This window comes from Dipodomys merriami, unplaced genomic scaffold (assembly GCF_024711535.1).
Source record: "Dipodomys merriami isolate MVZ:Mamm:240054 unplaced genomic scaffold, mDipMer1.0.p SCAF_107, whole genome shotgun sequence".
Taxonomy (NCBI): Eukaryota; Metazoa; Chordata; class Mammalia; order Rodentia; family Heteromyidae; genus Dipodomys; species Dipodomys merriami.
This window is the reverse complement of record NW_027202349.1, coordinates 3,175,334-3,187,996: the sequence shown is the minus strand read 5'-3', so window position 1 is coordinate 3,187,996 and position 12,663 is coordinate 3,175,334.

Sequence of the window (12,663 nt, the reverse complement as noted above, 5' to 3'; positions counted from 1 at the left end):
ACACTAACCCTAATCCTAACCCTAAACCTCAAACTCACCCTAGCCCTTACTGTCACCCTAACCCTCACTATAAACCTAAATGTCACCCACACCCTTATACTCACCCTAACCGTCACCCTCAACCTAACCTTAACCCTAACCCTAACCCTCACCCTCAACCTAACCCTATCCCTAACACTCACCCTAACCTTAACCCTAACCTTCACACTAACACTAACCCTACCTCGAACTCTAACCCTAAATTTAACTCTCACCCTCACCCTAAACCTAACCAAAACCCTAACCCTCACCCTAAGCCTAACCCTAAACCTAATGCTATCGCAAAACCTCACCCTAACCCTAACACTCACTCTAACCATTAAACTCACCCTAACCCTAACCCTAATCCTAAACCTAAACCTCACTCTAACCCTAACCCTAACCCTAACCCTAACCCTAACCCTATCCCTCAATATAACCCTCTCCCTCACCCTCACCCTAAACCTAACTGTAACCCTAATCCTCACCCTAACCGTAACTCTAACCCTAATGCTATCCCTAAGCCTCACCCTCAACATAAACCTCACTCTAACTCTTTCCCTCAACCTAACCCTAACCCTAAAACTAAACCTCACCCTAGCCCTCACCCTAAACCTAAACCTAACCCTAACCCTCACACTAACATTCACCCTAACGCTCACCCTAACCCTGACCCTCACCCTAACCCTAAACCTTTCCCTCACCCTAATCCAAACCTTAACCCTAAACCTCAGCCAAACAGTATCCCTAACCATAACCATAACCCTCAATCTATCTCGAACCCTAACCATAAACCTAACCCTCACCCTAACCCTAAACCTCACCCTCACCCTCACCCTCACCCTCAGCCTAACCCAAACCCTAACCCTAACTCTAACCCTCACCATCATCCGAAACCTTACCTCATACATAACCCTCACCCTAAACCGCACCCTAATTCTAACGCTATCCCTAAACCTCACCCTCACCCTAAATTTCATCCTAAACCTTACCCTCATCATAACCCTAATCATAACCATAAACCTAATCCTCACCTAACCCTAAACCCTAACCCTCACCCTCACCCTAACCCTCACCTTCACATTAACCCTCACCCTAACCCTAATCATCACCTACACCCTAAATCTCACCTTCACCCGAACCCTCACCCCCACTCTTGTCTTTCCCTAAACCTCACCCTAACCCTAACCCTCACCCTAAATCTAAATCTAACCCCCACCCTCATACTAACCCTATCCCTCACTTTAACCCTCACAATAACTCTCACCCTAACTCTAAAGCTAACCCTAACCCTCACTCTCACCTTAACCCTAACCCTAAACCTTATCCTCACACTATCCCTAATCCTAACCCTAACACTCACATTAAGCCTAACCTTCACCATAACCTTAACCCTACCCCTCACCCTACCCCTCAACCTACCAATTACCTTCACCCTAAACATCACCCTAAACATAACCCTCAACCGAACCCTAACCCTAATCCTCACCTTAACCCTAACCCTGACCTTAAACATCACCCTAATCCTAATCCTCACCCTAAACTTAACCCTAAGCCTTTCTTAACCGCAACCCTCACCCTCACCCTAACACTCTCGCTCACCCTAGACCTCACCCTAAAACTGACACTAACCCTAACCCTCACCCCCAAGCGCATCCCACCCTCAACATAACACTAAACCTAACACTCACCCTAACACTAACCCTAACCCTAATGCTAACCCTAAACCTCAACCTCACCTTAACCCTCACACTCACCCTTACCCTCACCCTCAACCTCACCCTAAACTTAACACTAACCCTAACACTCACCCTAACACTCACACTAACCAAAACCCTAACCTTCAGCATAATCCTCACCCTAAACTTAACCCTAACGCTAATCTTCACCCTATACCTAACCCTAACCATAAACCTCACCCTAACCCTCACACTCACCATAAACATAATGCTAACATTAAACCTCAATCTCACCCTAAACCTCGCCCTAACAGGAACAATCATCTTAAACCTATCCCTCAGCCTCACCCTAACCCTCACTCTAACCCAAAACCTACCAGTAACCCTCACCCTAACACTCACCCTAACCTTAAGCCTAACCCTAACCCTCACACTCACCTTCACCCTCATCCTAACCCTTGTCCTCCCCCGAACCCTAAACCTAACCTTTAGCCTAACCCTCATCCTAAACCTAACCCTAACTCTAACCCGCACCCTAACCTTAACCCTAACCCTAATCCTAACCCTCACCCTAACCCTAACCCTCACACTCAGCCTCAACCTCAACCTATGTATAACCCTAACCCTAAGCTTAATTCAAACCCTAAACCTTACCCTCACCATAACTCTAAACCTAACCCTAACCAAAACCCTCACGCTAACCCTAAACCTATCCCTAAACCCCACCCTAACCTTAACCCTAATCCTAAACCTAACCCTCACCCTCACCCTAACCCTTAACCTCACCATAACCCTAAGCCTAACCTTCAGCCTAATACTCATCCTAAACCTAACCCTAACCCTAACCCTTACCCAAACCTTAAACCTAATATTAACCCTAACACTCACTCAAACACTAACCCTCCCCTTCACCCTCAACCTCACCATCACCCTCACCCTAACCCTCACCATCACCATAACCCTAACCCTAACCCTAAACCTCACGCTAAACCTAACCCTCAGCGTCACCCTGACCATCAAACTCAACCTATCCCTAGCCCTCACCTTCGCCCTAACCCTAACCATAAACCTAACTCTGACCTTCAACCTCACCCTCACCATAAGCCTAACCCTACACCTAAGCCTAATCCTAAACCAAACTCTCACCTTCACTTTCACCCTAAAGCTAAACCTCCCCCTAACCCTAACACTAACACTAGCCCTCACACTAATCCTTACCCTCACCCTCACCTTAACCCTAACCCTCACCCTAACACTAACCCTAAACCTAACCCTTACCGTCACCCTCACCCTCACCCTAAACCTAACCCTAACCCTCACCCTAAACCTAACCCTAACCCTAATGCTAACCCTAACCTTCACACTCACCATAACCCTAACCCTAACCCTAACCCTCACCCTAACCCTAAACCTAACCCAAATTCTATCCCTAACCCTCACCCTCACCCTAACCCTCATTCTAACCCTTACCTACACCCTAAACCTCACCCTAACCCTAACCCTAACACTAACACTAAACCTCATGCTAACCCTGGCCCTAAACCTAAACCTAAACCTAATCCTCACCCTAATGCTCACCCTAACCCTCAACCTAAACCTGTACCTCACCCTCACACTATCTCTCACCCTAAAACTTACCCTCACCTTAACAATAACCCTAAACCTAACTCTAACCCTCACCCTAAGCCTAACCCTCACCTACACCCTCACCATCACCCTCACCCTCACCCTAACCCTCACCCTAACCCTTACCTTAATCCTCACATAACCCTAACCCTCACATTAAAGTTCACCCTTATCCTAATCCTCACCTTAACCCTATCCCTAAGCCTTTCCTAACAGAAACCCTCACCCTCACCCTAACCATCACCCTAACCCTCACCCTCACCCTAGCCTTCACCCTAAAACTTACCTTAACCCTAACCCTCACCCTCAACCTCATGCCCAACTTCAGCCTAACCCTAACCCTAAACCTAATACTAGCCTCAAATTGAACCCTTACCCTCTCCCTCACCCTAACCCTAACCTTAACTCTAAGGCTAACACTAGCCCTCACGCTCACCCTAACCCTAATCCTAATCCTAAAATTCACCCTAACCCTAATAAAACCCTAAAACTCAAGCTCACCCTAAACCTCACCCTAAACCTTACCCTCACCCTCAACCTCACACTAACCCTAACTCTAACCCTAACCCTAAACCTCATGCTAACCCTCATCCTAACCCTCACCCTACCCCTCAGCCTAACCCTCACCCTAAACCTAACCCTAACCCTAATCCTCACCCTCACCCTCACCCTCACCATCAACCTCACCCGAAACCTCACCCTCACCCTCACCCTAACCTAACCCTAACCCTAACCCTCATCCTAAAACTAACTCTGACCCTCACCCTCTCAATCACCCTAAGCATAACCCTAAACGTAAGCCTAATGCTAAACCTAACCCTCACACTCATCCTCACCCTAAACCTAAATCTCACCCTAAAACTAACCCTAACCCTAGCCCTCACCCTAACCCTTACCCTCACCATCACTATAACCCTCACCCTAACCATAACCCTCACCCTAACACTAACCCTAACCCTGACCCTCACCCTCGCCCTAACCCTAACCCTAACCCTAAACCTCACACTAACCATAAGCCTAACCCTAACCCTAACCTCAACCCTAACCCTCACCCTAAACTTAATCCTAAACCTAATGCTATTTCTAACCCTCAACCTCAGCCTAATCCTCACTCTAACCCTTACCCTCACCCTAACCCTAACCCTAACCCTAAACCTAAACCTCACCCTAACCGTCACCCTCACCCTAAACCTAACCCTAACCCTCATCCTAACACTCACCCTAACGCTCACATTCACCCTAACCCTCACCGTCACCCTAACCCTCACCCTAATCCTTTCTCTTACCCTAACCCATAAACTAACCCTCAGCCAAACGCTAATCCTAACCCTAAGCCTAAACCTAAACCTAAATCTCACCCAAAACCTAAACCTCACACTCACCCTCACCCTCAGCCTAACCCTAACCTAACCCTAATGCTAACCCTAACCCTCAGACTCACCCTCAATCTAAATCTAACCCTAACCCTAACACTGACCCTCACCCTAATCCCAACCGTATCCCTAACCCTCACCCTAACCCTAACCCTCACCCTAACCCTAACCCTCACCCTAACCATAACCCTCACCCTAACCCTAACCCTAACCCTCACCCTAACACTAACCCCAACGCTTATGCTATCCCTAACCCTCACCCTCACCCTAACCATCACTCCAACCCTTACCGTCACCCTAAACCTCACCCTAACCCTAAACCTAAACTTAAAGCTCACCCTAACGCTCACCCTAACCCTAAACCTAAACTTTACCCTCACCCTAACGCTCACGCCAACCCTCAACCTAACCCTAATCCTAACACTAGCCCTAACCCTAACCTTAACTCTCACTTCACGGTAACCCTCAACATCACCTTAACCCTCACCCCAAACTTAACCCTTACCTACACCTTCACCCTCACTCTGACTCTGACCCTAACCCTCACCCTAAACCTAACCTTAATCCTCACATAAACCTAACCCTCACCTTAAACCTCACCCTCACCCTAATCCTCACCCTAACCCTAAACCTAAGCCTTTCCTAAACGAAACCTTCACCCTCACCCTAACACTCACTCTAACACTAACCCTAACCCTCACCCTCACCATAGTCCTCATCCAAAACGTAAACCTAACCCTAACCCTCACCCTCACCCTCACTCTAACCCTAACCATATCCAAAACTCTAATGTTAACACTAGCCCTCAACCTCACTCTAACCCTAATCCTAACTCTAAGTCTCACCCTAACACTAACACTAACCCTAAACCTCAACCTCACCTTAACCCTCATCCTAACCCTTACCCTCACCCTCAAACTCATCCTAACCCTAACTCTAACCCTAACCATAATCCTCACGCTAACCCTCACCCTAAACCGAACCCTAACCATACACCTCAGCCTAACCCTCACCCTAAACCTAACCCTAAACCTAATCCTCACCCTATCCCTAATCCTAACCCTAACCCTCACCCTAACTCTCAACCTCACCGTAACCCTAATGCTAACATTAACACTCAACCTCAACCTAACCCTCACCCTAAACCTTACACTCACCCTAACCCTAACCCTAACCCTAACCCTCACACTAAACCTAACCCTCACCCTAACAAGAACCCTAACCAAAATCCTCACCTTATACCTAATCCTAACCCTAAACCTCACCTTAACCCTCACCCTCACCATAAAACTAATGCTAACATTAACCCTCAACATCACCCTATCCTCGCCCTAAAACTTACCCTTATCTTAACCCTATCCCTCCCCCTCCCCCTAACCCTCACCCTAACCCTTATCCTCCCCATAACCCTAACCCTCATCCTAAACCTAATCCTAACACTAACCCTCACCCAAACCTTAACACTAACCCTAACCTTAACCCTCATCCTAAACCTAACCCTCACCCTCAGCCTAAATCTAATTCAAACCCTAACTCTCACCCTCACACTAACTCTAAACCTAACCCTAACCAAAACCCTCACCCTCACCTTAACCCTAACCCTATCCCTAACCTTCACCCTAACCCTCACCCTCACCCTCAACCTAACCCTAAGCATAACCCTCAGCCTAACCCTCATCCTAACCGTAACCTTAACCCTCAACTTAACCTTATCCCTAACCCTAAGCCTAACCCTCACATTCACCCTAACACTCACTGTCACCCTAACGCTCATACCAACCCTAACCCTCACCTACACCCTCTCCCTCACCCTCACTCTCACCCTCACCCTCACCCTAAGACTCACTCTCACCCTAAACATCACCCTAACCTATCCCTCACCTTAATCCTAACCTTAATCCTCACACCATCGAAACCCTCACCTTAAACCTCACCCTCATCCTAATCCTCACCCTAAACCTAAACCTAAGCCTTTCCTAACCAAAACCCTCACCTTCACCATAACCCTCACCCTAACCTTCACCTTTACCCTAGCCCTCACCCTAAACCTAATCCTAAACCTCACCCTAACCCTCACCCTCACCCTCACCCTAACCCTAACCCTAACCCTAATGCTAACACTAGCCCTCACCCTCACCCTAACCCTAATCCTAACCCTAACCGTCACCCTTAACCTAATGCTAACCCTAAACATAAACCTCACCCTAAATCTCACCCTAACTGTTACCCTCACCCTCAACATCACCCTAAACATAAACCTAACCCTAAAAATAACCCTCAACCTAATCCACACCCTAACACCAACCCTAATCCTACCCTCAGCCTAACCCTCACCCTAAACCTAACCCTAACCCAAATCCTCACCCTATCCCTAACCCTAACCCTAACCCTCACCCTAACTGTCACCCTCACCGTAACCCTAATGATAACATTAACCCTCAAGCTCACCCTAAACCTTACCCTATCCCTTACCTTCACCTTAACCCTATCCCACACCTTCACCCTAACGTTTAACCTATCCGTTAGGCTCACCCTAACCCTCACCCTCACCCTAACCCTAAATCTAACACTAACCTATACCCTAAACCTAAGCCTAACCCTAACCCTCACATTACCCTCACCCTAACCCTTACCCTCCCCTAAACCCTAACCCTACCCCTCAGCCTAACCTTCAACCTAAACCTAACCCTAAACCTAATCCTCACCCTATACCTAACCCTAACCCTCACCCTAACCATCACCCTCCCCATAAACCTAATGCTAACATTAACCCTGAAGTTCACCCTAAACCTCGAAATAACCCTTACCCTCACCTTAACCCTATTTCTCACCTTCACCCTAACCCTAACCCTAACCGTTAGGCTCACCCTAACCCTCACCCTAAACCTAACCCTAAATCTAACACTAACCCTCACCCTAATACTCACCCTAACCTAAGCCTAACCCTAACCCTCACATTACCCTCACCCTAATCCTTACCCTCCCCCAAACCCTAAACCTAACCCTCAGCCTAACCCTCATCCTAAACCTAACCCTAATCATAACCCTCACCCTAACCTTAACCCTAACACTAATCCTCACATTAAACCTAAACCTCACCCTAAACCTAACCGTACACGTTACTTTAACCCTAACTTTAACCTATCCCTAACCTTAAAGTTCACACCAACCCTAACCCTAACCATAAGCCTAAACCTCAAACTCACACTAACCCTCACTCAAACCCTAATCCTCACCATAACCCGAACCGGAACACTCACCCTAACCGTCACCCTCAACCTAAACATCACCTTAACCCTAACCCTCAACCTAACACTAACCATAATCCTCAACCTCACCCTATCCTTAACACAAACCCTAACCCTAAACCTAACTTTCACGGTAACCCTCACGCTAACACTCAGGCTAACCCAAACCCTCACTCTCACCCTAACCCTAACACTAACCCTAACCCTCACCCTAACCCTCAACCTCACCGTAACTCTAATGCTAACATTAACCCTCACCCTAAACCTTACCCTCACCCTAAACCTAACCCTAACCCTAACCCTCACACTAAACCTAAACCTCACCCTAACAATAACGCTAACCCCACTCCTCCCACTAACACTCACCGTAACCATACCCTCACCCTAATCCTAACCGTAAGCCTTGCCCTCAGCCTCACCCTATCCCTCACCCTAATATTAAACCTAACACTAACCAAAAAACTAAACCTAAACATAAATCTCACATTCACCATCCCCCTCACCATCCCCCTCACCCTAACCCTCAACCTAAACCTAAACCTCACCCTATCCCTAACCGTAGCCCTCACCCTAACCCTAACACTAACCCTAAAACTAAACCTCACCCTTGCACTCAACCTTACCCTAAACCTAAACCTAACCCTCATCCTAACGTTCAACCTAAACCTCACCCTAACCCTAACCCTCACCATCACCCTAACTCCAACCCTATCACTAAACCTCAACCTCAACCTAACCCTAACCCTAACCCTAATGCTAACCCTAACCCTCACACTCACCCTCAACCTAATTCTAACCCTAACCCTCACCCTGACCTTCACCCTAACGCCAACCCTATTCCTAACCCTCAAGCTAACCCTAACCCTCACCCTAACACTAAACCTAACACTCACCCTAACCCTAACACTAATGCTAATGCTATCCCTAACCCTCACCCTCACCATAACCCTCACTCCAACCCTTACCATCAACCTAACCCTAACCCTAACACTAACACTAAACCCTCAACCTAAACATAAACATAAACTTAACTCAGCCTAAGGCTCACCCTAACCCTCAACCTAACCCTAACCCTCACCCTCATCCTAAACCTCACCCTAAACCTTACCCTCACCCTAACCCTAACCCTAAACCCAACTCTAAGCCTCACCCTCACCCTAAGCCTAACGTAAACCCTAACCCTCACCCTAAACCTCACACTAACTATAACGCTATCCTTAAACCTCACCCTCACCCTATACCTCATCCTAATCCTTATCCTCACCATAAGTTTAACCCTAACCCTAACCCTTATCCTCACTGCAACCCTAACCCTCACCCTCATACTAACCCTAACCATCACCTTAACCCTCACCCTAACCCTAACCGACACCCAAACCCTAAAACTCACCATCACCCAAACCCTCACAAGAACCGTAACGTTACCCTAAACCTGAGACTAACCCTATCAATCACCCTAAACCTAACTCTAACCCTCACCCTCATACTAACACTAACCCTCACCTTAACCCTCACACTAACCCTAACGCTAACCCTAAACCTCACTCTCACTCTAACTCTCACCCTAAACCTTATCCTCACACTAATCCTAACCCTAACCCTAACCCTCACATTAACCCTAAACCTTACCCAAATCCTCATCCTACCCCTCACACCAAACCTAACTCTAAGCCTCAGTCTAGCCCTAACCCTAACCCTTACCTTCACCCTAACCCTCAAGTCACCCTAACCCACACACTAACCCGAACCCTCACCTACACCCTCAACCTCAACATCACTCACACCCTCACCCTAACCGTCACCCTCACCCTAAACATAACCCTAAACCTAACCCTCAACCTAACCCTAACCCTAATCCTCACCCTAACAATAACCCTCACCTTAAACCTCACCATGACCCTAATCCTCACCCTAACCCTAACCCTAAGCCTTTCCTAAACGAAACAATCACCCTCACCATAACTCTTTCCCTAACCCTCACCCTCACCCTAGGCCTCACCCTAAAGCTTACCCAAACCCTAACCCTCACCCTCAACCTCACCCCCACCCTCAAACTAACCCAAACCCTAACTCTCACCCTAACCCTAAACCTAACACTAATGATAGTCCTAAATCTCCACCTCACCCTAAACCTCAACCTAACCCTTACCTCACCCTCAACCTCACCCTAACCTTAAAACTAAACCTAACCCTAACCCTCACCCTAACCCTCACACTAACCCTAAACCTAACCCTAACCCTCACCCTAATGCTCACCCTAACCCTCACTCTAACCCCAACACTCACCAAAACCTTAACCCTCAACCTAAACCTTTCCCTCACCCTAATCCTAACCCTAACATTAACCCTAACCCTCACACTAACTCTATCCATCACCCTAACCCTAACCCTGATCCTCAGCCATAACCTCATCCTAAACCTAACCCTAACACTAACTCTAACCCTCACCCTCACCCTAAGCCTAACCTGAAACCACACCCTCAACCTCACCTTCACCCTAACTCTAAGCTGTCCCTAACCCTCACCCTCACCCTAACCCTAACGGTCACCTTAACCCTCACCCTTACCCTAACTGTCATGCACACCCTAAAACTCACCCTCACCCTAACCCTCACACTAACCTTAACCCTAAACATAACCCTAACCCTCAGCCTAAACCTCACCCTAAATGTAACACTAACCCTAATACTCACCCTAAACCTAATACTAACCCTCACTCTAATGTTCACCCTAACCCTCACCCTAACCCTAACATTCACCATCACCCTAACCCTAAACCTAATCCTAAACCTAACCCTCACCCTCACCCTAAACCTTAACCTCACCCTAACCCTAAGACTAAACCTCAGCCTAACCCTCATACTAACCCTAAACCTAACCCTAACATTCACTGCAATGTTAACCCTAACCCTAACCCTAACCCTCACCCTCACCCGCAACCTCATCATCACCCTCACCCTAAACCTCACAAACACCCTCACCCTAACCCTAACCATAACCCTAAACCTCACCCTAAACCAAACCATCACCCTCACCCTCAACATTATCCTCACCCTAACCTTCACCCTCACCCTCACCCTAACCCTAACCATAACCCTAACCCTCACCCTAAACCAAACTCTGACCCTCACCCTCACCCTCACCTAAGCCTAACCCAACACCTAAGCCAAATCCTAAACCTAACCCTCCCCCTCCCCCTCACCCAAACCTAAAAATCAGCCTAATTCTAAGCCTAAACCTAGCCCTCACCGTAAGACTTACACTCACCATCACCCTAACACTAATCGTCAACCTAAACCTAACATTCAACCTAACCCTAACCCTAACCCACACCCTCACCCTAACCTTAACCCTAACCCTCACATTAAACCTAAACCTAACCGTAATGCTAAACCTAACCCCCATCCTTAACCTCACCATAACCCTCACCCTAAATCTAACCCTCACCCTAACCCTAACCCTAGCCCTAATGCTATCCTTAAACCTCACCCTCACCCTAACACTAACTCTAACCCTTACCCTCAACCTAACCCTCACGCTAACCCTAACCCTAACCCTAACACTAAACCTCATCCAAACCCTCATCCAAACCCTAAACCTAAACCTAACCCTCACCCTAATGCTCACTGAAACCCTCAACCTAACCATAATCCTCACCCTCACCCTAACCCTCACCCTATATCTTACCTTCATCCTAACCCTAAACCTAACCCTTACTCTAACCCTCAATCTCACCCTAAGCCTAACCCGAACCTTAACCCTCACCCAAACCCTCACCCTAACTATAATGATACCCCTAAAACTCACCCTCACCCTAAACCTCATCCTAACCCTCACCCTCAACATAACCCCAAACCTAACACTAACCCTAATCCTCACCGTAACCCGAACCGTCAACCTCACCCTAACTCTCACAGTCAACTTAACCCTCACCCTAAACCTAACCATCAACCTCTCCGTAAAACTCAACCTCACCCGAACACTCACCCTGACCCTAACTCTACCCTAAACCTCACCTTAACTCTAACACTCACCCTAAACCTAACTCTAAACCTCACCCCCATACTAACCCTAACCCTAACCCTAACCCTCACACTAACCCTAACCCTAACCCTCACCGAAACCCTAAACCTCACTCTCACGCTCAACCTCACCATCACCCTCACCCTAACCCTCACCCTCACCCTCAACCTAACCTTAACCATAACACTAACCCTCACACTAAACCTACCCCTCAACCTCACCCTCACCATCACCCTCACACTAACCCTCACCCTCACCCTCACCCTAACCCTAACCGTAACACTAACCTTCACCTTAAACCTAACTCTTAACCTTACACTCACCCTAAACCTCATCCTAACACTAAGACTAACGCTAGCCCTCACCGTAACACTTACCCTCACCGCCACCCTAAACCTAACCCTCAACCTAAACCTAACCATCGCCCTAATCCTAACCCTAACCCTCACCCTTACCCTAATCCTAACCCTATACCTAACACTGTCCTTCACCCTAACCCTAATGCTAACACTAAACCTCACTCTCACCCTAACCCTAAGCCTAAGCCTAACCCTAACCCTAACCCTAACACTAACCCTAACACTAAACCTCACCCTAACCCTCACCCTAACCCTAAATCTAAACCTAATCCTCACTCTAATGCTCACCCTAACCCTCAACCTAACCATAATCCTCACCCTCAGCCTAACGTTCACC